Here is a 27971-nt window from a genome sequence, read left to right on the forward strand (position 1 = left end):
CTGCATAATAATACGGTGGTCCTATAAGATTATAATACCATATTTTTACTGTATCTTTTCTTTGTTTACATATGTTTAGATACACAAATTCAGTTGTCTGTAGTATTCAGCCCAGTAACATGCTGTATACGTTTGTAGCCTAGGAGCCATAGGCTACACCATACAGCTTAGTTGTATAGCAGGCAACAGCATACAGCCTATTGTATAGTGGGCTATACACTACAGCCTAGTTGTATAGTAGGCTATATGATCTAGGTTTGTGTTAGTATGCCCCACAATTTTTAGACAAAGACAAAACTACCTGACAATGAATTTCTCAGAACATATCCCTGTCATTAAGAGACGCATGACTGGGCCGGGCATGGTGGCTCACGCCTGTAATCCCAGCACTTTGGGAGGCTGAGGCAGGCAGATCACCTGAGGTCAGGAGTTCGAGACCAGCCTGATCAACATGGAGAAACACTGTCTCTACTGAAAATACAAAATTAGCCGAGCGTGGTAGCACATGCCTGTAAACCCAGCTACTCGGGAGGCTGAGGCAGGAGAATCACCTGAATCCGGGAAGCGGAGGTTGAGGTGAGCCGAGATTGTGCCATTGCACTCCAGCCTGGGCAACAAGAACGAAACTCCGTCTCAAAAAAGCAAGAGAGAGGCATGACTGCATATGAAGCAGGCATTAATAGTATCATATTTCATAGGTAAGGAAACTGAAATAAAGAGCATTTAAGTAACTTGCCTCTGGTTACCAAATCGCTGTACTAGTTAGAGCCAAATTGAGGGATCTCAGTTTCAGAATCAAGGAATCTGGCCTCAGACTTCACTCTCAATCACTGCTCTGTACTCTTTCTATAGTGCTTCATGAAAATCATTCTAGCAGCATGTGCAAGATAGAAGAAAAATAAGAGATCATGGAGCTAGGAAGACCAAGTATTAAAATGATCCAGACAGAAAGAAACAAAGGCCACAAATACACCATAGCCATAAGGCTGGAGAGTATAGAATAAATGAAAGAGATATTGGAGAAAAGAAGCTCAAAAGACTTGGAGACTACCTGTGGAGAGCCTGGGAAAATTTGCAGGAAATGTTAGAATTCAAATAACTGTATTTTATGGATGCCCCTGGATAGGGCACATGCTTTTGTTTCTCTAAAGTCTGCAACACTGTCTGTTGTCTCTTTGGCCCATCCCAGTCTTTTAATCTCTAGATTTGTCCGTCATAATATTTCAAATGGTATTTCCAAACCATCTCCTAGTTTCCCTCAAACAAGAACATAAACACTGAAAAATTTCATAGTTGTATGACTAGTATTTTTCTAAAATAAAAATTACTTTTTACCCTGAAAATGTATAATTATAAAATTTATGGCTAAAACTATTAAATATAAGAACCAACAACACTAACAACTACCAGAAAGGCCACACGATGGCAGCAAAGTATAGCGTACAAGCAGCAGGAGCCGGCGGCCCAGAGGCTGCTATGCACTGAATTCTCAGATTCCGTCTATTGAGTTCATACATATTAGTCAGCAGCTGTAATGCTAGTAACATTATCTCCACACAGCACCTCACACTTTACAAAACTCCCACAGATACTTTCTCTCGTCTACTTCTTACCACCACTCTGAGAAGTCAACAGGAAAAGGATCATGCTTTGTGTGGAGGATAAAGATGGAAGTTTTACTCCAGATACTAGAAGCACCTCAGAGGCTCAAAGGTGAGACAAAGATCAAAACTTTGTCGTGGTTTCTTTTAGGATATGATCTGGGGAAATATAATATGAATGGGAATACTCTACCTTGAACTTTAGTGGGGAAAAAATCTAAGGCTTTTTTAATAGAACTGGGAATTTTTTAAGGGATTGGGGCTGTAAGTTATTCCTCACCGAAGTTGGAGAAAAAAAGGGAAAAGATAAGGAAAGGGAAAGGGCTTTCTTTTTTTAAGTAACAAAGGCTAAAAATTTTCTTAGAGATTATTATAGAAAGCTTAACTGGAGAGAAATATGCCTGGGGGGAAAAGCATGTATCCTCCAAATGGTGCTTGCACTCATTTTCTAGGGCGGCTTTAAAAACCCACTACAGACATGGGGGCTTAAAACAACTCTTCTGGAGGTCTGAAGTCCAAAATCAAGGTGTCCACAGGGCTGTGCTCCTTCCAAAAGCTCTAGGGGAGAATCCTCTCTTGACTTTTTAGCTTCTGTTAATGCCAGGCCTTCCTTGGCTTGTGGTGCATAACTCCAATCTCTGCCTCCATTTTTACATGGTCTCCTCCATGTGTCTCTTTTTCTTTCTTTCTTTCTTTCTTTCTTTCTTTCTTTCTTTCTTTCCTTCCTTCCTTCCTTCCTTCCTTCCTTCCTTCCTTCCTTCCTTCTTTCCTTCTTTCTTTCTTTCTTTCTTTCTTTCTTTCTTTCTTTCTTTCTTTCTTTCTTTCTTTCTTTCTTTCGGAGTTTTGCTCTTGTCACCCAGGCTGGAGTGCAGTGGCGCGATCTTGGCTTACTGCAACTTCCCCCTCCTAGGTTCAAGTGATTCTCCTGCCTCAGCTTCCCGAGTAGCTGGGATTACAGGCACGAGCCAACATGCCTGGCTAATTTTTGTATATTTAGTAGAGATGGGGTTTCACCATGTTGGCCAGGCTGGTCTTGAACTCCTGACCTCAGGTGATCTGCCTGCCTGGGCCTCCCAAAGTTCTGAGATTACAGGTGTGAGCACCATGCCCCGCCCTTTGCGTGTGTTTCTTATAAGGACATTTGTCATTGGATTTAGGGTCCACCTAGATAATCTGGATTGATTTCATCTGCAGAATTACATCTGCAAAGATCCCTTTTCCAAATAAGATCACATATACAGTTACCAGGGTTTAAGACATGGGGAAATCTTTTAAGGCCACCATTCAACCCACTGTAGTGCTCCTGTGACTGTACTTCCTCCTGCCAGTGGGGAGCTCATGCATGTACACATTATGGACTCCTACCCTTCCGTGTGTTTAGTTGCTATAGAGCAATAATATCTGATGTCTGCTCCAAAATCTGACACCATTTTGCTGTATCCTCTCCTTGGGTTGTCTCCTCATCTGTAAAATAAGAGAGTTAGACCAGCCAATGTCACAGTCAAAAGCGTTCTTGGTCTAAGAGGAAATGAACAGTGAGGCTTCGGAGAAATGAAAGCATTCATATTTTCTGCCAATTACTTGTCATAGTATAGTGGAATCAGTTATCCTATCTCCCTCATTAGTTTTGAGAGTGTTTTTGTTAATTTTTACATTTTATTAAATATCTGCCTATTGTGGATATTTAATAAATTCTGAGACTATAGAGATGGGCAAGACAGAGTCCTTCTGCCAGGAAATCCATAACCCAGTAGGAGAGATAGATACATAACGTTACCACTGTGAGGTAGTGTTCAAGCAGTAAGGAGAGATCCTTTGCATACATGAGCATAGAGCCCACGTGACCACTCTAGGCTATGGGTAGACTCAGGTATGAGATAACGTTTATTCAACCTTCGAGAACCAACGTAAGGGTGTCCTTCATAAAAGACCAACTTATGAAGGGCACACTTACGTTGGTTCTCCAAAGTTGAATAAATGTTATTAGCTGAGCAAAATAGGAGAAAACAGTACATGTGGAATAATCGCCATGTCTAAAGATGCTGAAATGTGAAACCAACTGGTTAAGTGCCTTGGATAAAGTACAGCGATGAAAGGTAGAAAAAAAATATCGTCTGCAAAGATAATAATTATGTGAACACTTGCTTTGGGGCCAAGCATCATAGCATATGCCTTTGTATATTATATAATTTCTCATAACAGCCTTTGTGGTAGAATGTCAGTGTAGGCTAAGCTGTGCTGAGGTAACAAACAACCCTCAAATATCAGTTACTTCATCTAATGAATGTTTATTTCTCATCCACACATAGTCTGCTGTGGATTTGAGTCATTCCTCAGGACAGTTGTCTTCTGTGTGTAGCCTCAGCATTCTATCTCCTTAATTTCTATGGAACCCTCGTATTCCCATGTTTTCACATTCAGCAAAGGAACGTCTGGAGAATTCAGTACCAGTAATTGAATATTTATACACAGAGGTGACATATAGCTATTGTGCTTACATTTCTTTTGCCAAGCAAGTCATTTGTACACACCTAACTTCAAAGGCCAGGGAAAGATAATGTCCAAAATTAGAGGAGAAGCAGGTATTGGGGAACTGAAGTAAGATTTATCGCAGGTAGCCACCAAATTATTCTCATTTTACGGAAGAGGGAATTGAGATATAGAGAAGTTAGTCATAGTCACACAACTGGTAAGTTGCAGAATGAGGATTTGAACTCAGATCTGTCTGATTCCAGATCTTACACTTTCTTTATTGAGAAACGCATGTGCCATGCAAATAAGTTTGGACTTTATCCTAATGATAACAGGGAATTACTGGAAGGTTGCTATAGGGAAAACACAACTCATATTTATGCCTTAGAAATATGTGCATAAAACAATGATTGGGGAAGAACAGGACTAAGGATGTGAGGATAGTAGCACTGCTATGACAATTTTTGGAAGGGAAAAGATAAGGCCATACACTGAGCCAGTGCTGTAAAAGTGCCAGTGATGACTGCAAGGAGGCAGAAGTTCCAAAGACAAGTAAGAACCAGAATCTATAGGTTTTAATAAATGAGTGAATAGTTAGGATGAAGAAAAAAGAAAAGAGGACAGAATATGATTAGCAAGGTCCAGGCTTGAGCAAGGAGGAAGACAGAGGTGCCATTTACCAAGACAGGGATGTAATACAAGCATCAGGCTAGCTGTGTTTGTTTGCTTTTGTTTTCAATGAGGGAGAGGGCCATAGGTGGTTTGGATTTGAACATACTGAATTTGAGTTGCCTATGAAAATTCAAGTAGAGAGCTCCAGCAGACATTTAGGCATATGTATGTTAAACTTATCAAAAAAAGATTTTAGTTATAGATAAATACTTGGGGAAAAACATGCAAATCTGGTAGTCCAAATATGTGATTAATGATATTGCCAAAGAGAAAAAAAGAGACAGGCTGGCACAAACACTATAAAAGATAAAGGTTTATGATGTGTCTGGAAGGTGGGGATTTCATCATAGTCACCTTTGATCTCTCAGCCTAATTAAGGACTGAGTCTGGAAGTTTCCCCAAATTTGGTTAGCTGGATTTATGAAACAGAAAATATACCAGAGTGTACATCATGTGGACATAAGAATAACATCTGCTGTATTCATAGCACCATATTGTCTACAGCACATCTAGTAGTATGCAGATCCCCAGACTTCACAGTCCTGGAAATCAACACACACACACACACATCCATACATTGTTTTATCTTTTCATAAAATATTTTTATTGATTTTGGCTTATTACCAAAAAAAAGTTCACTGTAACAGTAATAATATGTATAGGAAAAAATAAAACTAAATAAAAAATAGGATTATAACCTTAGCACATCCCTTTTTAATAACTATTCTAAGCTGGAAGCTCACTTTCTGGCATCCGTCCTAGCAAGGCTAGGAAAGTAAATGACGTAGTAATGGAAAAGGGAGGGGAAACAGACGGGGAATTCTATTCATTTAGGGTTCCGTGATTCCATTAACCTTCTGATTCTTCAGAGCTTCTCCACACCTTTCCAATTCCTCTCTGCTTTCATTTCTACATTGGTGTGGGGGGGAAAAACAAACCTTATTAGCCACACATAAACATCTTCCATTAAACTGCTCTAAAGCAATTACTGCTGTTAACACAGTTAATGGACTGTCAATGTCAAATGCGAAACCGTTTCTCCTGGAAAGGCAACAATGACTTCGTGAAATCGTTTTCTGTGCTCTAGCAGAAAGGGAGGAATTCTGGAGGATCGCTCTTTCTGCAAACATCGCGGTCTGTGAAATCTGCCCCCTAAAAAACAAACAAACAAAAAAACCAAACCAAAACAAAAAAAACCCTGATCATATGCCTGTTATCCTAAAATAGCACCTTCCTCCATTATGCCGAGGTTCAGCGCAAAACTGACTCATGCAGTACCGGGATCGCTGCCAGAGCGACGGAGCGCGCGAGCAGCGCGGCATCAACAGGCAGAAGGTGCCACGGGGCGGACGGGACCCACTGCCCGGGTCCAGACTTCCCATCCGAGAAAGCAAAAGCTTTCAGTATCCAACTTATTAGAAGATAACATCTTGATAGGGTTCTCGGGCCTTCTTAAAATAAATCTGTCAGACTGTGCTTTTGAATCTGTCCCGTGTCAAGTTTGCTCCCCCAGGGCAGGGCAGCAATTTAGCTTTTGCAAGATCCTGCACTTGCTCCTCAAACACCAAAGCAGCAACGCGAGCAACTTCCGAGCAGCTGCTTCTTCCCCACTCAAAGCCACATCACCAACTTCCTCAGCAGCAGCCCCAGCAGCAATCTGGGTGTTCAATCTATCTCGATCTCACAATGCCCATGCCTCCTAGAGGTCTTCCCAGAGCTTAGGAGTCTTTGCCCCTCCTGGGAACTTTCTGAGGGTCCATATAGTGGTCCTTAGCACTATTGCTGGGTTTTTTTTTTAATTTTAGTTGTAATATACGAGTCTTAGCAATCCTCATACATCTCTGACTTATCCACAGTGCCTAGTATACAATGGACAATTTAGTGAACAATGAATAAATCAGAATATTGAGGCTTAGGAAACTAGGACCCATCACGAACCTTCTCATAGTAATCCAGATCCTGGATGGAAGCTTTTAATAAACACAACTTCTGCTTTCCTTCCTCTTTGTTTTTTATTTCTTCTCGAAAGAGACTCAATTGAAGAAAATGAGCTCTTTCACTTCTTCCATCCTCCAGGAGCATAAAACTGACAGCCTCCTCCAAATGATTATTTAGCACTTAATGATTTATTCCTTGAGCGCCCAGTTGATCTTCCTTAGGCCCATCTGAAGAACTCTTGTAGCAAGGGGAAAATTCACATGATCACGCACAGGGTCAAGCTCCATTTACCTTTTGTCCTTTAATGACGCTGATGAGCAGGCAGGTGATTTAAAAGAGAACAAATGGTCATTACAATTAATCAAAAGGACACAATAAGGAAAAATGTGCTATATAAGGGCAACATAAGTTTTGTAGTGACACAAACAGAACAAAACAAACAAACAAAACTCAAAGGAATGCAAAGGTGGCATGTATAGTATTTTAGCCCTTTAATTTAAACCCAAGGACTTAAATATGCACAGTTTTATGCACAGACAAATACCACTCATTGGGGCCAAATACACAGTAACAATGCTAAAAGTTTACCCCTTAGACTATTTTTAGAAATTACATACTAAACTATTTTAATCTGAGCTATAAAGCACACAGTGACCCATTCACAATTTACACCAACAATTCTGTTTTTATGTACAATTTAAAATGCAGGGGACTCACTGTCATCACAATGGCAATGTATAGAACATTTTAAAAGCCTACAATGAGAAATAGGAGCCATTTCATGGTCATCCTCATAGTTTTTCCAACCGTTAGAATTACTTTATGTAAAATAAATATTTAGTAAATGTTAGAAAAAGGGAGAGAGAAAATGAGGGAAGAAGGGTGATGACATGACTCTAGGAATGAAGAAATGGCATTCGGAAAAGATATTTTCTTTTATACTTGGGAAAGCAAAGGACAGAAGTAATGAGCAAAACTTTATACTAAAGAGTCTCATTCTATATTCAGTGGTCAGAACTAGGAAAGGTTATTTTGGAAAGTTGTTCTCTTCCTATAGGATAGGGGTTCTCAGTGCTTATGGAACCTACTTCTGAACTGGCCTTAAAAATAATCTTGGAAAGGGGATGGTTGGTGCCTTGCGGGGCTTAAAAAAAAAAGGATAGTCAATATACCTGTGATGGTCAATTTTATGTGTCAACTTGACCGGCCAAAGAGTGTCCAGATATATGTTCAAATATTATTCTAAGTATTCCTGCAACGTTGTTTTTGGATGAGATTAACATTTAAATCAGTAAAGTGAGTAAAGCAAATTGACCTCTGTAATGGTGGGTGGGCCTCATCCAATCAGTTGAAGGCCTGAGTAGAACAAAAAGTTAACTCTCCCCTGATTAAGACAGAAATTCCTACCTGAAGGCCTTTGAACTGGAGCATCAACTCTTCCTGGTTCTACAGCAGCCTACTAGCCTTCGGACTTAAAATGGGACACTGGCTCTGCAGACACTGGACCAGCCTCAATAATCACATGAGCCAATTTCTTATAATAAATAAATAAATAAAAATCTCCTATTGATTCCAATTCTCCAGAGACCCCTGACTAACATAATACCTATTTTACGATACTCATTAGAAAAAATAAAACCCAACCAAATTTGGGTATAAGAAACAAACAGAGCAAGAAGACATTTCAAAAGCGGTCTGAGTTTTAAAATGTCAACACTGCTGGTGTGTCAGCAACATTTAATTGCCATCTTATCCATGCCCTTCCTCTTACATGTTCAGCAAGTGTCATTTAGTCATCATTTAAGTTAGGAACAAAAGTTCAATAATAGGTTTAACCCACTTTTCTCCTTTCCCAGCCTCTTTTACCCTAAGGTGCCCTTGAAGCAAGGGCCTCTGGCCAGCCATTCCCTAGCAGAGGATCATGGGAGTGAAGTATAGTGTCTTTCCTGTCCAGATTAAACATTATCGTTGAGCTATAAAGCTAGATGCTGCTTTGGGAAGGGATCACATACAGGACTCTTGTATTTTACTGACTTTTCTGCAATTAATAATCTACTTCTCATAGTACATATCCTAAAACTTAAAAGGAGTGCAGAAGTTAGCTAGTCAATATTGTTTATTTTGGATATGGAGAAACAAAGCCTCAGAGGAGAAAAATGTCCTATCTGTACCATACAGCAATTATTAGCAGATCTGTAAAGCCTGCTATATAATGAAGCCTCAATTCTTAGCATGTCTTTAAGACGTAAGAATTTTTAAAAAGTGTAGTTGGAGCCTCATGAAAATCCACTATGTCTGCTCTGCAGGAGGGGCTATGCTTCTGACCCTTTACCATATTAACTTTTGCTTAAAGATCAAATCAAGAAAATAAACCTCTGAATCTCTGAGTAGCACTGCACAATTGGATAGTTCATGTCGTCCTACTCAAAAATGGGCCACCTCCTGTCAATGAAACCAGACTTCCAAAACATAGGTTATCATAGCATTCCCCAATCAAACCCCTGCAATGATTCTCCATTGCTTAGGGGGGATGAGGGCAAATGTTCAAATGCTTAGCCTAAAATTTAAGAACCTCCATAATCAAAGCTTAACCTACTCTAGCAACACATATTTGTTGAATACTACTGTGTACTAGGTACAATAATTGAGACAGTAGATAAAAATGCATCTTTGGAAGTGACTCCTCCAGCCCAGTCAAACTTTCAGGTAACTGCACATGCAGAAGTGGTCAACTGCTTAACAGCAATCTCATGAGAGACCCTGAACCAGAGCCACCCAGCTAAGCCGCTCCCAAATGTCTGGCGCACAGAAACTGTGAGATAATGAATAGTTATTTTAAGCCACTGAGTTTTGGGATAATCTTTTATGCAGTAATGGATAATGTACACATCCATGAACAGATAAATGGATAAACAGACTATGGTATATCCATACAATGGAATACAACTAAGCAATAACAAGAGGTGAACTATTATTATATATAACATGCTTTAAAATCTCAAGTAATTACATGGAGTGAAGTAAGCCTAGAAGAGACAAGCTAATCAATTATGATGGAAAACAAGTAGTGATTGCCTAAGGATGGAGAGGAGGCAAAGAGAGAAAGAGTTCAAATACGTACAATGAAACTCTGGGGGTGCAATTGTTATATTCATTAATTTTATCATGGTAACAGTTTCATGTCAAAATTTGTCAAATTGTACATTTTAATTGTGCACAGTTTGTTGTAATCTGTCAATTAAACCTCAATAGAGGTATAAAAAATCAAGTAAAAATGGTGATCAAAGCATTGGCATTGGCCCTGTCCTAATGTACTTCAGTTTGGAATAAAGGACATTAACTTCACTAATAGCCACAGTGCAGTGGAAGAAGGGCTAACACAGCAACATGGAGGAGGAAGAGGAGGAGGAAGAGAAGAAAGAGGAGGAAGAGGAGGAGGAGGAGGAAAGTCTCCTGTTCTCTGCCTCCCACTACGGCTTCCATATTGAAGTCCTTTCTTTGTTTTTCCTTTTCCTTCTTTTGGTACCACTTAGCCATTAGGGTTTGCTAATGCTTTTTTTTTTTGCATTTAGGTTTTGGTCCCTCTTAAGCCTAGTTTCTTTCTAATTCAGACTGATTTTTTTTTAAAGATCTATTCTGGATCTCTTCTCTAAATGACTCTGGCCTATTGATAAACTTTTCACCCCAACAAATAATCTGTAGGGTGTTGAGAAGCTTTAAACTGATATATGTAGCACCTAGCTGCCACTTTATGAATACTTAATACATTGTAATTATTATGTTGATATTGTTACTACTATAAAGTTATATTCTATGATAAGTATGAAAAAGATACTTGAAAAAAATAAGGTTTTCTTTCATCAATAGATTTTTTACTTGCAATGAAAATTTTAGAATTGTAATTTCACCATCCAAATAACCTTTGTTTTAAATCATCAGATAAATCAGGTCACTGAGGGGAAAGGGTGAGTTGGGGTTAAACATTAACAAATCCTCTGGGAGGTCAGGCAATTGAATGATGTCTTTTCCAGCACATTTATGCAGCCTTTTTTTTTCTGCTTACAAAAGAAGAAAAATAATGAATGTTGCCTTTGGGTTAGAAAAGTACAGCACAGGGAAAGAACCATCTCTCACTTATAATATGTAAAACAATTTCATATTCAACGTATGATTTCATCTGCACAGCAACCATGTTGTAACAAAGGCAGGGAATGTTACCCAACCACACAGATGAGAGAGCTGAAGGTAAGTCAGATAAAGTAACTTGCCAAATACCACGCAAGCTAGTTTTAGAACAACTGACTCTAAATCTTGCACATTTTCCATAACACTGAAATGTTTAAGAAGAAAGTTTGATTGGAAAAGGAGGTAAGAAAAGGAAGTATTGTGTGACTTAAAGTAAAGAGTAATGTCTTAGAAAGGTACTGAGGGGAAATCAGGTTGATGTCTTATCTGCATGCTATGGCCTCTCCTTATACTAAGAGAATGATTAAATAAATGATAATTAAATCCATCAGATACATTATTTAAGAATACTTTAATGGTATGGGAAAAATGCTCATATTTTAATATTAAGTTTGAAAGGCAGAGAAAGAACAACAGTTTAGTCCCAAATCTGCTAGGTGGCAGGGGAGGGCAGAAAAATAAATCATCATGTTTATTGAAGCACTATTCACAATAGCAAAGACTTGGAACCAACCCAAATGCCCATCAGTGATAGACTGGACAAAGAAAATGTGGCACATAGACACCATGGAATACTATGCAGCCACAAAAAAGGATGAGTTCATGTTCTTTGCAGGGACATGGGATGAAGCTGGAAACCATCATTCTTGGCAAACTAACACAAGAACAGAGTACCAAACACTGTATGTCTCACTCATAAGTGGGAATTGAACAATGAGAACACCAGGACACAGGGAGGGAACATCACACACCAGGGCCTGTTGGCGGGTGGGGGACTAGGGGAGGGATAGCATTAGGATAAATACCTAATGTAGATGATGGGTTAATGGGTGCGGCAAACCGCGATGGCACGTGTATACCTATGTAACAAACCTGCACATTCTGCACATGTATCCCAGAACTTAAAGTGTAATAAAAAATAAATAAATAAATAATACTAATGGTAGCCATGCTCTTTCTGGTGGTGAGACAATAAACGATTTTGTGTTTGTTTATTCTTTTCTATACTTTTCTACTTTTGAACTGTGAGCATATTGTCCCTAGTGCAAGAAATAGAATCTTTTTTTAAATGAACAAATGGTTCTGAGAGTCATTGTGCTTATCTTCTAAATATTTGGCCCTTTGTATGTACTCGGTTCCAGCAGCAAAACACTCACAAAGGGTATATGTAACAAAGTGGAAACATGATCCTGCCAACTTTACCTGGAATGCTATGTGCATTTTGGCAGTGTTGGAGAGATGAAACCAGAACAGACTTAGAAAAAAGCTGGGACAGAGAACAAAGGAAGAGGAAACTCTGCCATATGGCATAGAGGAATTCACTAAAATTTAGGAATCTTAAATAGAGATCCCTTAAGACTAAAGTGATATGATTGAGGTTCATAAAATAATTTGTCATTATATATTTGAATATCTGAATACCACTGTACTTTACTCTCCTGAATAATAACTGTTTTACTCATCTTTCTAATCTCACAATGATATGCATAGTATTGGCAAATAGCAGGTGCCTGAATTGAGTTGTAGTTTATAGGTTGAATAAACATGTATTTATCCAAGAAGTCTTAAAATACTAACGTGAAGTTGTTAGATAAAGCCCTAAAAGGATGCTTCAATTCAAACAAAACAAAAGAAAATGCTCTTTTTATGACAAGCAGTAACTATGGGTAAATATTTGGCTCCAAAGAAAGGTGCAGGGAGATAGCAAGGTCTAGTGAAAGGGGTTATGGTTGGCGGGGGGCAGGGTATCTACAATAGCAACATTGTACAGTCACTTCATGAAAGATAATCGTGTTCTCTATGGCAACAAAAAAAATTTTTGGTACATTTGTCTGAAAGACAATTTCAAACTCTAGTTACCTGTGTAATATCAAATTAATACCAAGTAAGTAATAGTAAATAAAAACACTTTGTTTATGTAGCAATCACAATGTGCCAGACACTGCTCTAAGCACTTTACATATATTAACTAATTTAGTCTTCCTAAACTTCCCTGTCGATAGGTACTATTATTCTCCTTGTTCCTTTCTTTTTACTGGAGTAAAGGAAGATTCAGTGATTTGCCCAAGGTCACGCAGCTAGCAGATATTTAGTAAAGCCAGGATTTAAACCCAAGTCTTGTGGCTCCAGAGTCTGCATTCTTAACCCTTTACTGTCTTTTAAGATAAAACAACAACAATAACAACAATGCATATATTCAAAACTTATTTATTAACTGCTCTTATTCCTTAATTTCATGGCAGTTTTGCCTCTCAGATTAGATTTGTAAGTAGGAAGTGTGTCTTTAATTCTTGTCCCACCTAACCTCAGAGACACCCAGTACTTTTAGAGCCAAGTAATAGATATTCTTCTGCTATGATGTGTCTGATCTTTACTTGCTGGACATTCAAATTTCTTTTGATAATATTACCTTTTTCACTCAAATTATCAAATGAAAAGAAAAAAACAACTCCCTGGACAGTTAATGAGAAAATAAGAACTGGGTCACCATATGTAAAATGATTTGCGGATTTGATTTTAGTTCTCCTATTATTGCAAAGCGAGTAGCTCATATTATTCCCACCTGCAAAGGAACAGCCTTCATGAACTACATTTTCACCACATAGACACACACATCCACTTTCTATAAGAATGCTCAGCCCATCTGCTCACATTTAAAAATACCAATTGAAGACCTCCCACGCTGCCTTGGTTTGTAAAATGTCTATCACCAAATCTTCATTCCAACACTCCTTTAAGTTTATAATTTCTTTTTCTCTTTTCTTTTAATGATTTTCACTAGTTCTTTTTCAAGTACCTAATGTTCATCATTAAGGTTTTTCTGAAATAGACAATGGTCTTTAAAATACAGGGTTTCAATGTTATTTCCATCTATGATGTGTCTTCATTTTGAGGAAACATTTTCCTATTTGGGAAAAGGTTACCTTGCACCCTGGTAATAAGCCTGTTTCCAATAAAGAAAATTAAGATCTCTATCTGTTCTCAAGGTACAAGACTTGATTACAGCACTATGAAAAGCAATTCTTAAAACACACACACACACACACATACACGCACACAAAGAAAAGATGAAATTGTGCAGACAACTCATTCTCAAGATACATTTAAGAGAGTAAAAACTGAATTGCGCATATATGTTCCTGAACAAGGAGTGGAGGTATTTGTTGGGGTAGGCACTTCCTGTATCTCCATGAAAATATCCCCTGGAGGATAGGTAAGCTCAGGACACACAAGCACTGTTTCCATGTTGCTGTAAACCACATGTTATTATTATCATTATTATTGAGATGAAGTCTCTCTCTGTTACCCAGGTTCGAGTGCAGTGGCATGATCTTGGCTCACTGCAACCACTGCCTCCGGGGTTCAATGCCTCTGGGATTCAAGTGATTTTCCTGCCTCAGCCTCCCAAGTAGCTGGGACTACAGGTGTGTGCCACCACACCCAGCTAGTTTTTGTATTTTTCAATAGAGACAGTTTTCTCCATGTTGCCCAGGCTGGTGTTGAACTCCTGACCTCAGGTGGTCCGACCATCTCGGCCTCCCCAAATGCTCAGATTACAGGTGTGAGCCACTGCACCTGGCCCCACATGTTATTCTTCTAAGAGCCTCAAGCTCAGTATTCCTTCATTCATTATTTCTTTTATCTATTCACTCATTCATTGAGGTAACCTGCTTTTACTGAGGGCCGTTTCCTGGGCATTCTCATAGGCAGTAGAGAGAAACGGTGATGACAGATGCCATGCTCCCTGACCTCAAATAACTTACAATCTGGGAGGGAGGAAGACTAGGGTCCTCTTGACTTTTAATTCAGTGCTTGCTCTTTCCTTTTTCTTTTTTTAGAAATCCAAGACATACAACGTTGTAGCTTACTCTTTATTTGCTTATATACTTATTTTTCTGAGGCATTTTATGCAAGATCTTATGCAGTGATCAATTCAATTTCAAGTTCCTGTGTGCTATCTCACTGGCCACAAAGGTGACAGCCAATGTGCAGTATTAGAAGAAGCTACTGGAATTTATCATGGAGTCAACACTTCTATTTTTTTTTTTTTTGCAAATGTTATGAAATCCCTTATTAAAAAATGATTAGAGATGAAAACTGCTTCAAGCTCTCCCTGAAATCCAACTCAATAATTTTTTTAGGAAACATCCAGTGACCGCTGAACTGTGGAGCAGCTTGCTAAGGAAATGTGTCATAATATTTAGATACTGGGATCCTAAGGTATAGCTCCACATAGTTTATGTCTGATGAGGGCAATTGGTCTATGTCCCACATGTGGGGCTTTTCAAAAAATCCTTCTCAATAAAGAGATTTTTTTGTTGTTGTTGTTTTGTTTTGTTTTGTTTTTGAGACGGAGTCTCATTCTGTTACCCAGGCTGGAGTGCAGTGGCCCGATCTCAGCTCTCTGTAACCTCCGCCTCCCAGGTTCAAGCGAGTCTCCTGCCTTAGCCTCCTGAGTAGCTAGGATTACAGGCATGCACCACTGTGCCCAGATAATTTTAGTAGAGACAGGGTTTCACCATGTTGGCCAGGCTGGTTTCAAACTCCTGATCTCAGGCATTCTGCCCGCCTCGGCCTCCCAAAGTGCTTGGATTACATGCATGAGCCACCACTTCCGGCCTCAATAAAGAATTTTAATGACACAAATACATGTTGTGAGGATTTAATTTGAAGTAGATTTATTTGAAATACATATGAAAAGTCTTAAAATGTCCATGCATTTTGAACAGCAATTTGAGATGAAGGAAATAATCAGATATGCATAAAATGTCTATTAAAATGTTCTATTTTTATAATAGAGAAAAATTGGACCTAATATACTCAGTGAGAAGGGAATGGTTAATTATGAAATCATTGTTTCATAGATAATTGTTATCATTAAACATTATATAGAAGACTTTCAATGATGTGGGCCAATAAACACAATTTATTACTAAATAAATAAAGTATGTAGAGAATTATAAGACTCAAAGCATGTTAAAATATATTTCAACACATCTTAATACAGTCGGGCGCAGTGGCTTATGCCTGTAATCCCAGAACTTTGGGAGGCTGAGGCAGGAGGATGTCTTGAGCCCAGGAGTTTGAGACTGTAGCCTAAGCAACATGATGAGACCTCACCTCTCTAAAATATATATATATATACACACACACAGACACACACACACACATATTTTATATATATGTGTGTATATATATGTGTGTGTATATATATGTGTATATGTGTGTGTGTGTATATATATATATATATATATATATATACAGGAAGAATACATGCAAAAATGTCAAAAATATTAACTCTGGACAATTAGACATTCTAAAATTTCTTGACTTTGTCATGCTCTCTGTAATCGAGGTCAAGTGTTCTCTTTCCTTCCATTGAAATATTCAACTCCCATCACTCTTTGTTGACTTTGAAGATTTCTAAAATGTAAATGAAAATATTTTAGAGGACTTCAAGTTTTTCCATTCTTTAGAACCCAAATGGCATGATGGCTTTTTATCTAAATACACTATAATTCAAATTTTTCCTGCATCCAAATCTACATGGCATGGTGAATTCTTAATTACTCAATGTGCTGAGCACAGTTATCTCTAAAATATCATTATCTTTAATTACCTAAAAGATTATAAATACATATAAAAATGCTTAAAACAATGAATGCCTTACTCTCTTCAGGGTACTCAAATGTCCTGATAGACTCAATGTTTTACTCTTTGACAGTATTTCTGCAACATTTGTATTTGTTCAGGATTTGTGGGAAAATAAAATTATTCTAGGCCCACTAAAGTAGAGTCTTTCCAAACTCTTGACTATTTGTGGGAAAATAAAATTATTCTAGGCCCACTAAAGTAGAGTCTTTCCAAACTCTTGATATATTAAGCAGCTATATATAACTGTACAGATGTTAACCTGGTTCACCATTGCATTACACTTTGCATTTTATTTCAGAATTACTAAATTATGGCAGCTTTAAAAATAGTTTTAAACTTTCAAAAATAATTGTGGCTGTGTATTTAGAATCTCTATAAAGTTATTTTTAGGATTGTAGCAAATCTGCCTAGACTGTTAACATAAAAAATTTATGTTTTATTTCATATCTTCTTCCAAAGCACATACTATAAATATAAATGGGAGTTGTTAGGCTATAAAGGAGGGGAACTCTAACTGAAAGTTAGAGTTTGTATCTTTATCATGTTCACTTATTGTTATTACTGGATTACTATTTCCTACCTTAATACATAGTTTAGCAAGTTATGAAGAGGATGGGCTGCCGTTTGACAAGGATGAAGCCTTCCAGCTACTAAGCACTGTGAGATCTGGTCGAGCACAAAGAGAAATGGAAAGAAAACTTCAAATGCCATGTAAGAAGTGAGAGCAGTCCTAAGGGTCAGGAGCTAAACTGATTTGAATAGCTTTGAAACTAAGTAGAATTTCAGTCCTGGTGGTTGGTGATTAGAAAATGGAGCAGGAAATGCTTCCACAGCTGGTAAAAAAAAGAAAAAAAAATCCTTATCTTACTGTCATTATGAACATAGATATAAAGGTCTGGGTATGAACCAGGATCAAGGTGAAGATGAATGAGGCAGTTCAAATGCCTGTGCCTAGCTTCTCAGCTTCATTTGACCCTACCACACGCGAGCTCTCGGCAGGTGCTCCCCAGGCCTACCCCACTCTGTCTCCCTTCCTCACATCCCTAGCCTCAACACAAACATGCACACTGTGCACTTTTCATTCCTGACTCTATAATCTGCTCATTTTGTTCCTCCTTCCCTTCCCCCTCATCACATATAGCCTGGCCTAAACGAGATTTTGTCTGTTCCTCAATCTTTCCAGACCATCCCCTTTCTTCAAGAGCTAGGTCACATCGCATCTCCTCCATGAAGAGATCCTTAGTTCTCATTCATTTCTCCAGTTTCCAAATCTTTATTTTATGCATTGCTAAATGATATCCAGTTTGCTATCTAATTATACACTGCCTCAAATAACACACACCTTTATTTTCTCTGCAGGTCAACGGTGAATATCACTGGCTTCGTGCTCTCATATTCTCCATGGGGCCTAGTGTAGTGTGGAAAACACTGAAGGTGCATAGGCATCAGATGAGCGATGCGAATCGTTTAATGATATTATTGCATAAAATAGTTTATACTTTTCAAGCATCTTCACAATATGATGTTCTTCCTTTTCTAGAGAAAATATTGTTACCGGTCCTAAAAAAATACTTCTGGCAGTGAGAGTGAACCTATCTTTGATTTGCTTTAGTGGTACTTTTCAGCCCTTCTGAATAGACAAGAACAGTTTCAAAAATTCAAGACTTGGATATTAAGTCACATATAATAGCAGAAAAAGACTGAAGCAGTTTTGAGTTTCAGAATACTAAATGTGAGTCTTTCTAAAATGGATCAGAAAAAAAAATGTGACTTTCAGACCCCCTGACTTCATCCTACCTACAATTGAAGAGCAGCGTCACAGTCTTGACATCTGACCTGTTTCCCTGGTGCTTCCACACTCAGACAGGTGTCTAGGAGAGGCATCAGTAACTGGATTTCTATCTCTACAGACATATTTCACAAAGGCTCTATCTCCTAACTCTGACTTTCAATTTAGCTTGTTTTATAGGCCTTAAAAGGCTGCTTCTGAAATGATCGTTTTATCTTTTTCTCTGTTAATTTAAATCCTGGAAAAAAAATTCAGTCTGACTAGCTTCACAAAGGCTGCTGAGCTGTTGTGAAGAATAGGGTTCTGCTGACTTAAAAAAAAATCTGAGCTCATAATCTTCTTTAGAAATAGATAGGAACATCAAACTGATCTACCATGGAATCGTGGAGTTTAATGATTCGGGTGTTTCTAAATTCAATAAGGAACCATTTAAGAGACGTGGAACTGGCTTCATCCCACACCTTTATTTCCTCTGACATTGCCTACGCTCTGTTTCAGAAGGAGCAAAAGAGATGAATAATTACTGGCAGATTAACCTTAGTAATTACTGTTTCTTTGATACCTTTGTTAACCCTTGAAATCTCTGGGCATTTCCTGAGGGCACAACTCTATACTTGCAAGTATGGAAAAGCCATAGCCGTTTTCTTTGTTGTATGCCGATCTTCTTCGGCCTTGTAAATTTGCACCAATTAAGAATATTATTTGCAGTCTTATTTTTAATCATGATAACATAATTATAAGAATTTTTATCTAGTATATTAGCGATCCCTGTGGAAAACAGAGGCCCAGAGAGGTCCAGAGATACACTGAGGCCTTATCTCAAGTCAGAGGCATCCCTGAAGCAGACTGCGATGGGTTCAGAGTTTGAGGTTCTCTGCATTGAATGTGCTGCCTACTGTTGCCCTAGGTACTTTCAGACGATTTCACATAGAGGTTTGGCTCTTTTCGTTGCATACCAGAATGTCAGCCACATTTTCTATATTTATTTATCCTTCATCCCTGGCCTTATCACCAGAGTTTGTAGACAAAATCTGATACACCTGTCTCCTACCTTTCCGGATTGTGCCAGGCTGCCCTGTATTGTCTGATCCTCAGGCTATCCTGTGATCAGCTTCTAAGATTTTTTCCCTTCTCTGCTCTCTGCTTGGCTAAGACATTTCCTCAGGTCTCAAGCTTCTCTTGGGCTTTTACGCAATGTTGCGTTTCCTCTATTGATGAATTACTGTAAAGCTGCCAACAAAACTCTGCCCCTCCACAAAGAATGCCATTCCCATCTCTAGACATCTCTGGGATATGACATCTGCTTTTCAATAGTGTATGCCAGGCCCTAGCTAGGTGCCTTGCTGAAGCCAGTGAATTGGTTAAACACAAGATGTGGTTCAGTTATTTTCAGATAAAAAATTCTCATTCTGGAAACAGGTTTATTCTGCTGCATTCAACATCAAGTGAGAAAAGTTACCCTGCTTTCAATAAAGTAATGTGGCAATAGCATAGGTGAATTCAATATTTAAGGAACAAACTGCAGGCCAAGTCAATTCTTTCTAGGTCGGGTCCAAACAATACTATGGAGTGCCTGGTAAATGCTGGACACTGTGCTTCCTGCCTGCTTGCACTCACCACTGTCTTATTTTAGACTCCACAAAAACTTTGGAAGCAACAGGATATAACCTAGGTCTCTTCAACTATAAATCTTTATATGTTCTACCATATATAATAAATTATCTTTGTGCCTCTTTCCAGCTGTAAGCAGGAGTGAGGGGTGGGAGCAGTTTCAGGGATCTCAGTACAGATCATATCCAACACTTAGTTGTGGTTTGGCACTACCTGGTGGCAAGTTTCCTGCTCCCACTCTAATGTCCATAAGGGATTCTAGGCTCAGTGATTGGCTGAAACTTCTAGACACCTAACAAGCTGGTAGGTATCTCACCAGCTTGACCCAAGGAGATTGGGCCTGTAGAACTCTGGGGACTCCAGGACCCAATTTTTTTCTCCCCACTTACTGAGGAGGGGTTGCGTGACATTTCCTGCTCAGCCTTATCTTGCCATCCATGAACTCCCCAAGCCCCTCAACACCCACAATCAGCAAAATAACAACAATAGGTGGAAGACTGGGGCCAATAGTCAATTGTCTTGAATGGAGGTGGGGAAGGGGATAACCGTATTTATAGCAATGTAATATTATGTCTAAGAGTTTAGCTTCACCGATGGAACCCCATGATTACTTATACTTAGTCGAATGTGTTTACATACATTTAGTTGAAATCTAGCAACATATCTAAGAACTAGTGAAGAAAGCATACAGTAATAGCAGTAATAATATATGAAGAGAAAATATTGTATTGAAAAAATTTTTCAAAAGAAAATAACTTGACATTGGAAAGTGGGGAATAGTCCATAAAAGAAAAAAATCATTGTTATAATGATTACTAAACATAAAAATTAACCAAGTGTACATGTGAAAGCCACCATACACAAACTGAATAAAAAGGTATGAGTCTTTTGCTTCTTGTGCACTTGTGATTTTTCAGGGGGGTGGGGATATAACCCAGATGAGATAAGCATGAGTAACAAGCAGGTAAATCACATCTCCTAAAACTGAAGACCTGGAACAACTGAAATACTGAAGCAGACAGTATATTACCCTACACTGGATTTCTGCTCATGAGCTTATGAAGGCTCTGGATTCCTGCTTATGAGCTACCTAATGAACTCTGGAAATTTATGCAAGTTAATTTCTCTAAACCTCAATTTGCATATCTATATATGGGCCATAATAATATCCATCTCATTGGTTGTTACCAATGATTTAATGAAAGAATATAAATAAAGAACTCAGTATAGTACCTGACAAATAGTAAATGTAGTTATACAATCAGCTATTGTTATTGATCTTAATATTATCAACTCATTCCAAAATAGTGCTTGGAAAATTGGTATTAGTGTCTCCAGAAAGAGCTTAATTGCCTCTGACACAGTCTATGTTGCAATATAACTTCGCCTGAACTGGACAGCAAGGAAGAAGCCAGCAAGGAAGGCTCTATTTTCCTCCAGAAGTGGGTATCAAAGACTAAATTTCATCCTCTCATTTTTGTAGAGAAGCTTTAGTAAATATAAATGTAAGTCTAGGTAACGCCATAGAGATCCATTTGTTTATGTTGGAAATGTGCGTATGTCCTGCTGCAGACTAGACCACACTCATTTTTACTCTTTAAAAAAATCATTCAAGTCTTGTTAAAATTCTTTCTATTAAACTGCTGACAACTGTACTTCTTGTTAGTATGGTTTCCATTTGTACACATTTCCCCCTGTGTCTCTACATTATAAACCTAATAATGTATTATTTTAGAAAGAGCCTAACATGATAATTCTTACACTTTTTTGGAATCACTGACCCCGGGGGGTCCACTCAGAATAATATATATAAAAGCTATAGGTTTAAAACAATTTCTGAATTGAATTAAATCTCTAAGGTTAATGCCAGCAAGGCATTTGAAGGGAAAGTGCTGCTCATAACTGCTCCATCTAGCATTTCTGTTAATGAAAAGACATTACCTTCTGGTAGTAATGGAGCCACTTAATCCTCAGTGTAGAACTTGGTAAGAGTGGTACTCAAAACGGTTACCAGTTAGTTCTGCAGGGTCATCAATCAGAATGAATGCCTTGTGATCAAGCAAGTTTCTAGAGGCCCCCACTTATTCTAGGAGTGGACCCACTTTATTGCTGGGCTGTGGAGCGGGCACTCCTGGCAGAGGTTGTGGTGGTAGTAGGAGGATCTTCGAACAGTAGAATATGGATATATTGTAATATTTTAACAAGCATGACAGCTAAATATCAGCCTTATGTTTACATATAATAACAAAGAAATAATTTCATGCCGAAAATCAACTCAAGATACTCTCACAGGTTGGGCATGGTGGTTCATGTTTGTAATCCCAGCACTTTGGGAGGCTGAGGCAGGAGGATCAGTGGAGCCCAGAAATTTGAGACCAGCCTGGGCACCATAGTGAGACCCTATCACTATATTTTTAATTTTTAAAAAATTTGCCAGATGTGGTGGCACACAGCTGTAGCCCTAGCTACTTGAAAGGCTGAGGCAGGAGAATTGCTTGAGTTCAGGACTTCAACGTTACAGCGAGCTATGACTGCATCGCTGTATTCCAGCTGGGTGACACAGGGAGACCCTCTTTCTCATCATATATACGTAATCTCTCTCAAATCTGAAAATGTGAGGAAAAAGAATTTCTAATTCTAAAACTTTGGGCACCACCTTAATACATGGGTGAAAAAGACAAATAATACTTTTATTTTTGCCTTCACTTTTGGTTACCTAATTTAGTTATTTCATCACGCTATAGACTTTCTTTGAGCATCTATGATTTCCTTGTATTTTATAGCACTTTTTAACAACAGGGGCATATATAAGAATCCAGGCCGGGCACAGCAGCTCACGCCTGTAATCGCAGCACTTTAGGAGGCCGAGGTGGGTGAATAACCAGGTCAGGAGACCGAGACCATCCTGGCTAACACGGTGAAACCCCGTCTCTACTAAAAATACAAAAATAATTAGCCAGGCGTGGTGGCGGGCGCCTGTAGTCCCAGCTACTCGGGAGGCTGAGGCAGGAGAATGGCGCGAACCCGGGAGGCGGAGCTTGCTGTGAGCAGAGATCGCGCCACTGCACTCCAGCCTGGGAGACAGAGCAAGAATCCGTCTCAAAAAAAAGAAAAAAGAAAAAAAGAAAAAAAATTCAGCATCTGGATAAAAAATTAAATAAAATTAAAACAGTAATGATGTTAGGAACAAGAAAGAAATTCTTTTATAAAACAGTGGCATATTAAAGAATTCAGCATCTGGATAAAAAATTAAATAAAATTAAAACAATAATAGTAACGATGTTAGGAACAAGAAAGAAGTTATTTTATAATAATGCTAATTTTTGTGTTATAGACTTTACAGTGTTATTTTACATATATCAACTCTTTTAATCCATGCAACATCCTGGGATACCAGGGTTATTATTCCTACTTTATACATGAAGATGTTAAAGCTCAGAAAATTAACTCAAATTAACTCACCAAGGCTATACAGCTAGAAACTGGGAGACAGTATTTATACCCAGGTCTTCTTATTTGAGTTCACTTTCCACTACATTAAAGCACGCTGGAATTCCTGGGATTTTTCTTTAGGTGAGAGGTAAATTAGTAATTATAATGTTTGTTCTAGAGAGTAAAAGAATGAAACATATTATCATCTTACCTTATTACCTGTTGTATGTATTTGTGACCACTTCTTGAGCTCCATAACAGAACACTCAAGTGCTGAGACTAATAGGGATGTGTGTGACAGAGGTCGCTAGAAACTGTATCAGCATGGTCAAGAATTTCACACTTTATTACCTTATTTTAAGCTTATTTTTAAGGCGTGGTGGCTCACGCTTGTAATCCCAGCACTTTGGCAGTCCGAGGCAGGTGGATCACAAGGTCAAGAGATGGGGACCATCCTGGCCAACATGGTGAAACCCCATCTCTACTAAAAACACAAAAAATAGCTGGGTGTGGTGGTGCACACCTGCAGTCCCAGCTACTCGGGAGGCTGAGGCAGGAGAATCACTTGAACCCAGGAGGCGAAGTTTGCAGGAAGCCGAGATTGCACCACTGCCCTCCAGCCTGGTGACAGAGTGAGACTCCATCTCAAAAAAAAAAAAAAAAGTCCTAAAATTTTTTAAAAAAAGAAAACAACTGCTACTGGATTGTATAACACCATTTTATACGAGCAGGTTGTGCTAAATTGTCAGAAGATATAAAATTCTTAAAGACTTGCAAATCACAATGTTTTGGAATGGAAAAGAAAGTTAGCTAACAAGAGGAAAAACACTGCCTGCTCCATGAGTAGGTCTCAGCAAATTCTATCAACTTATTTCTAGGCTTAAATCTCATCAGCAAGTCCAGGATGTCTGATATAGAACACCCATTATGTAAGTCACACTGAAACCCTATAGGATTCATGGGATGGAGGGAGGAAATGGACAGTCAAGGAAGAGCGGAGTCAAGAAGTAGATGAAATCCCCCAAACTCACTGAATGACACTAATCGAAGTAAGGTGCCCTGGCAATCTCCTTTAGTCCCTCACTTTACATAAAGAGTGACTGATGCTCAGAGGACACAAATCACTTTCTTAAGGTCACACGGTGGGAGGACTTTTCAGAGAAAATGACAATTTTTAGGAGAAAGACTATGCAAGCAAGTAATATATTTTATGGAAAAAGGAGAAGAGGGAAGAATAGTGATTGTTCAGCACCTGTGAGAGAAACTCTTATCTTCCTTCTCTACCAAGATGGAGGTTGGTATTGTTTTTACTGCTACACAGATGAGAAAAAAATGATCTTGGGAGATTTTTTTTAATTGCTCAAGGGCCACTGGACTCTGAAGTGGTAGAATGGGGATCCCAACCTTGGTTCTTCTCTCTCAAAGTCCTTTGCTCTTTCCACCCTACCACCATATTTAACCTAAAACTCAGGCTTCAGATATCAAATTCATGCATTAATGAGTGTAAAACTAGACACCATAGTGACTCATTCTAGAACCAGTATATGTATGGAACCAGGGAAACATATAAAATCAGAACACAGATAAAGAGAAAAATTTCAAACCATGAAAAAAATTTGTAAAGCCTAAACTGCATTGCACATTGTCATACTTTATAGATAGTTAATTCATTCAGAAAACATACATAGTTCTCAGGAAATTAAATTCCTACATTTCGAATTCATTTATCCCTATTTTTTTGTGAACATATCAGTAGAACTGCAGATAATCAGAAAGATTTATGAACACTTGAAGGTTTTTCTTTTTAGCAGGAAAACAATATTTTTCAGCAGAACAAATAAATGAAATTATGTAGATAAGTATTTATTCTGAATCAAAAACCCCATAGAAGTCAAGTGCTGCCCAAAAATTATCAACAGAAATTATTTCTGCATCCATCTTTAAAACGAATGACTTCCTTTTGCTTCAAGGCCAAAGATGGAGGTTTGGATCACAATTACTCATGTTCCACTCCTCTCTGTACCACACATCTAGCAGATAATCACATGGACCTTGCCACATTTTCTTGAATTATGAATTTTGTGAAATACAGACTTCTTGGCCTTAGATTTTAAACCTCTCAAAAGTGGCACCATCAACTTAAGTTTCTGTCCCAATAAAACAAACAAAAAAAACAGCTCCAGCCACAGTGATGACCTGATAGCTTGCTGTTCTTGACATAAACCTTGTTCTGCTCCCCCTTGCTCACACAGTTCTCTGAATAGTTCTCTCTCTCCCTCTTCCTCCCACGCATATCACTTTCTAACAAAACACCAAACTGTCTATGTCTCCTCAAGGGGCCTTGCCTTCCTCAGTCCAATCAGGTCACCTCTCTTCATTTTCTATTCATATGCTTTGCTATCTCGTATTGGAAACACGTAGTGTGAGTCTAAGATAAAGTCAGTGAAGAAGGCGGTATCTATGGAGACCAGGCAAAACCCAGTTCCTTCATAGGCACAGTCGGACCAAAGCAGCAGTGTTGCTCTAAGAAGTGTCTTCTATCCGTCTTCTACTTGAGTGCTCCTGGGGATTGGAAGTTTCTAATTAGCCCTTTTGATGACCAGTTGGAGCACTCTTACATACATTTTTTAAAAATAGAGACTCAATTTGTCATCATGAGAGAATCTTTCACTTCTGGACATGCTCGGCTCCCAGTTTTAATGCCTTAAAACAGCTGCCAGTGAAGGAAAAGAGAAGAAATGAGAAAGGTGCTTATTGTTTTTCCTAGAGGACTAAACCAGAAAGTAGCTAAGTGGTGGCACTGAGGAAAAAGAGACAGGAAATAAGCTGGTTGTGGCTTATTTATAATCTGGTTCCAATGGAGTTCAGGCCAAGGCCCATCAAGCCCTTTACCTCAGCAAGGCCCTACAGTGGGCTCAGGCTGAAGTCTTCTTTCTCATGCATCATTTACTCATAAGGCAAAAAGATATTTAGTACCCAATATAAGCAAGGCATTGTGCCAGACACTGAGGTGAGTGACAGGAAAGGGGATGGTATAGTTGGAAATGCTTACGTGGCAATAGAAAGTCCACCATGTTTAGAATTAAAGGAACTGTAATTATTTTCTGCACAAGCCCTTCACGTTATAGATGGAGAATCTGAAGACTTTGGGGAAGGATGGGTGGAAGGGTATGGGTAGAGGGAAAGCTGGGACTAGATTATTCCTACCACAAATAAAATTGGAAGCTAAGCATTTTTTTTTCTTTTTTTGCCACAGTACATAATCTCAGTGGTTTAACGAGAAAAAAAATTATAAGAAAAACTACTTATAAGTGACTACTCTTGCTACTCTGTTTTGCTACAGGCTGTGTAGGCAATAAAAATAGGTTAGGCAGGGGAAAAAAAAAATCTCTATTAGGACAAGTAGCCCTGTATACCTGGATACTTTTACCTAGTTCAAAATTCTAGAATTATAATTGCTCCTCATTCAACTCGGGCCTGATAGAGTAAACAGACATTTTGTCTGAAGTTGTTTTATCAGTGTTGTCTTGTTGATGAAGATTGCACACATTTTACAAAGCTCTGTTGGGATAAACCCTCCTCTTTGGGAGAAGAGATTATGTCTTCGTTATTTGCCCCTGTCTTTGCTGGTGTACCCTGTAGCACATTTCAGACTACCTGGTTCTAGGTATTGGAATCCAATCTTATTTGTCTACTGCCACCAGCATCTCTGGCCCTTTCATGGGTCCTGGTAAAGTGGTATTTGCAAACTGTGTCCTCCTGATCCTAGTCACAGATCCTTCTTTTCTGCTGTTTTTTTCCCCTCCTATCATTGTTTCTTTCTTAGGGTTATGGGAAACTTTTAGTTGTTCACCATGCGGGATGCATAGGAATTTGAGAAGCAACACTCTTGTCCATCTTCCCAAGCTCCTCGCCCAGTTGTTGCTCCTCTACCATCATAATATCATGCAGGATGCAGGATACTTCACAGGGCATAGTGGTCCTTGCAGAAAAAACAAAACAAAAACAAAACCACTTTCCAGAATTCCCTCAAATTTCTCCAAGGGTCTCCATCTTCTCTTTATCTCCAGAGCTTGGTATCAAGCAAAGGGAAGAGGGGTTGAGCATTTCATGGAGACTCAGTACACCTCAGCTCGACTCATAGCTCCTCTAGTGCTATTTCCTGCCCATTAGGCACAAAATTGTCTGCTTTGATGTCACACGGTTCTGACTGACTATGATAAATACATACAGAAGCTGATAATTCCTCACCTGCCTGCCATTACAATGATGGTCTGAGCCACCATCATCCTCCGCCTGTACTACTGTGATTGCCTCCTCACTGGTCCATCTGCTTCCTCTTTTGATTCTCTAGAACCTATATTCAGAACAGCAGCCATGTGATCCCTTTAAAATGCAAGTAACATAGCATCATTCTTCTGTTCCGCAAAATCCTTCATTGGTTTCCCCTTCATTCTTAATAAAATCCAAAGCTCTGATATTGACCCAGGAAGCCCTATATTATCTGCCCTTCCTGCCTCCTCTCTAACACTCTGCTCTTTTGCCTCAGGCCTCTGCACAAGCTGTCCCCATTGCTTAGACTCCAGATATCTTTTTCCTGACTGCCTTCAGGTCTG

At 38.8% G+C, this 27971-nt stretch overlaps 1 protein-coding gene and 1 long non-coding RNA gene across 3 annotated transcripts in view; one reads left to right on the forward strand and one right to left on the reverse strand.

Moving 5' to 3' along the window:
- FGF12 (fibroblast growth factor 12) overlaps positions 1-27971 on the reverse strand; it is a 586299-nt gene that overhangs the window by 426698 nt on the left and 131630 nt on the right. The window lies entirely within an intron of this gene.
- On the forward strand, positions 1462-23016 carry LOC129532544 (uncharacterized). The gene is made up of 3 exons (XR_008678303.2): positions 1462-1713; positions 17116-17234; positions 17883-23016. It is a non-coding gene; the product is annotated as an uncharacterized lncRNA (long non-coding RNA).

Source organism: Gorilla gorilla, chromosome 2 (genome assembly GCF_029281585.2).
Source record: "Gorilla gorilla gorilla isolate KB3781 chromosome 2, NHGRI_mGorGor1-v2.1_pri, whole genome shotgun sequence".
NCBI lineage: Eukaryota > Metazoa > Chordata > Mammalia > Primates > Hominidae > Gorilla > Gorilla gorilla.